This window comes from Leptonychotes weddellii, chromosome 8, assembly GCF_054177405.1.
Source record: "Leptonychotes weddellii isolate Sample4059 chromosome 8, ASM5417740v2, whole genome shotgun sequence".
In the NCBI taxonomy this organism is placed as follows: domain Eukaryota; kingdom Metazoa; phylum Chordata; class Mammalia; order Carnivora; family Phocidae; genus Leptonychotes; species Leptonychotes weddellii.
This window is the reverse complement of record NC_138376.1, coordinates 39,978,897-39,982,935: the sequence shown is the minus strand read 5'-3', so window position 1 is coordinate 39,982,935 and position 4,039 is coordinate 39,978,897. Positions and strand designations below refer to the sequence as shown.

Here is a 4,039-nt window from a genome sequence, read left to right as displayed (position 1 = left end):
GTCTTTATTTTGTCCTAACTCTTTAATAATTGTTTAGCAGGGTATAGGATTCTAGGCTGTCAGTTATTGTCCTTGGGAATTGAAAATATTATTCCATTGTTTTTTAGCCTTTGTTGTTATAATTGAGAAATTTGTGGCCAGTCTAAAATGTTTTTCTTTTTTTGGGTTGCTTTTAATATTTCCCCCAATTTTCTGGGTTTTGTTACAATGTGTCTAAGTGAAGGTGTGATTTCATATTCCTTGCTTCGGGTTCATTTTGATTCTTTAATCTGAGGATTCTTGTCTTTGACCAGTTCTGGAAAATGTTTACTTATTATTTATTTCCTTAATTTTTCTCCATCTAGAATTCCCATTAATATATTGAAACTTTTCATTCTATCATTCATTTCCCTTAACTCCTCTTTGTATTTTTCATTTCCTCTACTCTGCTGCATTATGGCAATTTTCTCAGCTTCACCTTCTAGTTTCCTAATTCTCTTTTCAAATGTGTCTATTCTGCTTTTAACCAGTCCATTAATTTATTCCTTCAATAACTATATTTTGCAATTCTAAGAGTTTGATTTGCTCAAACCTATCTTTCTTTTGGGGTCTTGTTGTGTACCGAATGTTTCTTTACCTATTTATTGTAAATATATTGATTTTAGAATCTAATTGAATTTCTCTGGACTTCAGTTGTCTAGATTATGAACTGTGGCATTAAATTAAATGGCTTCTGCAGTGACTTCCACCTCTGAAATTCTAGTATGCACTCTGATATTCATTTATTTATTTATTTATTTATTTATTTATTTATTTATTTTTTAAAAGATTTTATTTATTTTTCAACAGAGAGAGAGGGAACACAAACAGGGGGAGTGGGAGAGGGAGAAGCAGGCTTCCGTGGAGCAGGGAGCCTGATGTGGGGCTCAATCACAGGACCCCCGGATCATGACCTAAGCCGAAGGCAGACGCTTAACGACTGAGCCACCCAGGCACCCCATTTATTTTTTTATAAACACTGCTGCCATACTTTGCATTTCCAGTCAATGAAGGTGGCATTGGAGCCTGGCAGTGACTAAAGAATGATTATTTTAAAAGCCACCTTCACCAGACCTCTAGGGCTCTGAGCCAACATCTTCCATTTTCTCATCTCCCCTTCCTGTATTACCACAGAGAGAAACAGGTGGCTAACCAGATGAAAACAGGCCAGGAAAAATATCCATCTGGGTTTGGTTTCAGATCAGAGATATTTTTTGGAGGCTCTTCAAAGAATCCAGCTGAAAGGCTGGGGAAAAAAGGTAAACACTAAACCTCTCAGCTTTTCAGAGATTTTTGGATTGACTGTTGTAGCACTTAAAATATAAAATTAGAGTGATAATAGTTTCTCTACACTCTCTGGAATATTGGAGGGCTGAAAGAAGGATAATGAAGGCCTGTATTTCTTTTTACCTAAAGATTACCACAACTGAGCTAGAAGAATATAAGAAGGTGCTGGAAGTGAACTGTGGGGTGAAGAATGTAGGACATGATTTTAATATATTTCTATAAAAGGAAAGTGAGTGATCAATACAACCATCTCTGCAGCTTGTATCCCAAAGTGCCTCACAAGCATCTTTCAAATTCTGTTCCTATGATGTCAAATGTTCAGTGAATAGAGGATGCAATGAGACTCAGTCTTCCCAAACCCTGGCTTCTGGTCTATCAGACTGACTGTGAACGCTGTGGACAGGGCCTGTAGGTTCTTCGGCAAATGGCATGGAGCCAATTAAAATTGATATTCAGCTTACTTCAAAGGGCACTGGCTTTCCCCAGCATCCTCTCCCACCTGCCCAGATACAGTCATGCCGCTTTTATGATTTATTTCTTTTGCTTAGATTTTTAGAATAAAGTTGACTGAGGCATAATCTATGTACACTTTGCTTTATTGAGGTGTAGTTTATATATACTTTGTTTAAAATTCAACAAAGTATAATTTTCCTTCCTTTTCCATGCTGTCCTAGACAAAGTTTTGGAACTAAATGTCAAAGTTGTATAGCTCTCCTGACTACTGGTGTTTTGAAAGATGTGGTTGCCCCTTAAATTTCTTTTCCTCTGTGTCATAACTGCAAAACAATTTTTCATTCTAAACAGAGATCTAAATGAAGATCATTAGCAATGAGATGCTTTTTGTAAGCCCTTGAGGCATTGTGTGTGAGGCATATGTGTTTATTCGTAATTTTTATGTCTCTCTCCTTCATTCCTATTTTCATCTAAATAGCTTTTAGATCTGTCTATTTTTCCTCTGAAATGTTTCACTCTCATCTTTTTCTTTTTTCCTTCTTTGAACACCCTTTCCAGGCCTCATTTCTTTTATCTGATGAAAACAATCCATTCTACATATTCTCTAGCCAGATTAATCTTCCTAAAGCACTTCATACTGTCTCTCCTTTGCTCAAAGGCTATCAATGGCTCCCTTCTGCCTACTAAATCAAGCACAGCCTTACTCTGCTGGTCAGTGTCCTCTACAGTCAGGCCTAATGCATCCCTGCTTCTAGTCCTACCGTGTACTCACCTGCCTTCATATTTTGCTTAGAATGTCATTACTGTCACATCTCCCTGCAGGAAATACTGCCCACCTGTTGATCCTCAAATCAAATACTATCCCCTTTCTCTAGCTTTCTATCATCACTCCTATGCAAATTTATATCTGCCATTTTTAAACTCCTATGGCACTTTGTACCATGCCAGAACACATGTTGCCTTTTCTCATGGCAATTTATGTTTGTGCCTTAAGTTCCATACCAGATTGTAAACTTTTCATCTTATCCATCTTGGTATTCTCCTAAATACCTTGCATATAATATAATAAAATACTGGTAGTATTATTTGTAGTATGAATAAATATTCACATCTCAAAGCTCTGTTGGCTGAATAAAAACAGGCACTTAAATGATTCTGAAACTTCAAAATTATGATATACAGTTTACTTGAAGGATAAGATAGAATAAAAACTGATGACAAATAATATCTAATTTACTGTACCATACATAACTCACACATAATTGATTAAATGAATGAATAAACAAACATTACAGGACACATACAGACACTAGCCCATCTGTAAACTAGCAGAAGGTATTCATCATGTCCAGAGAAAAAGTCTCTTTATACTTTAAACAGTAAAATGAATAAGAAAAACTGTAATGGCCCACCCTCCCGTCCGGGCTGCTCTCCAGGGCATCTGTAAACACACCCCGAGACTGTCATGGAGGGGGAGGAGGAGGCGGCGGCGGCGAAAGGAGGCGTTTTGGGCCGCCTCCAGGGTCCGCTCTGTCACTCCTGAACTGGTCCCTCGTCCCCGTGACTGTGGCATCAGGGAAGCGAACTGTTAGGCGAGAGGAGGAGACAGTCAGAACCATATCGCCTTCTTCCCCCAGGGCGGGGGCCGGGCCGGGCCAGGCCGGCTGAGCCGGGGGAGGGCAGGGGGAGGGAGCGCCTGGCCAGGCCGGCCTGTCCGCCGAGATGGATGACAGTGAGGTGGTTGGAGGCAAAGTAAAGAAACCTGGCAAATGTGGTCGGAAGCCAGCCAGAGTTGACTTGAAGGCAAAACTTGAGAGGAGCCAGCAGAGTGCAAGAGAATGCCGAGCTAGGAAAAAACTAAGATATCAGTATTTGGAAGAGTTGGTATCCAGTCGGGAAAGAGCCATATGTGCCCTCAGAGAGGAACTGGAAATGTACATACAAGCAGTGGTGCATGGCAATGGACCAAGGAAAAATCTCTTCTGAAATCAAGGCCCTACTCACTGGAGAAGATCAGAGCAAATCTCAGCAGAACTGAAGCAGGTACACAAAAGCTGGGAAGACAGATGCTAATAGCAATTCCTGGTGAAGATTATATAAAATGACGAGTCACTGATTGAAGTCAATATTCTGATTCCTATGGAGGATGAAAGGGCAAGATTGTACTTCTTGGCTCCATTTACAACCTACTGCTCAGTAGTCATCTCTGTAAATCTGCAATTTCTACCAAAATCCCAAAGGATTTTGCTTTAACTTTCAACACTTAGAGAATTTATAAACA

General features: G+C 39.5%; 1 pseudogene; it reads left to right on the top strand.

Annotated features, from left to right (window-relative positions):
* The first annotated feature begins 2,289 nt into the window (after positions 1-2,289).
* On the top strand, positions 2,290-4,033 carry LOC115937582 (cAMP-responsive element-binding protein-like 2 pseudogene; annotated as a pseudogene).
* The last annotated feature ends 6 nt before the right edge of the window (positions 4,034-4,039 follow it).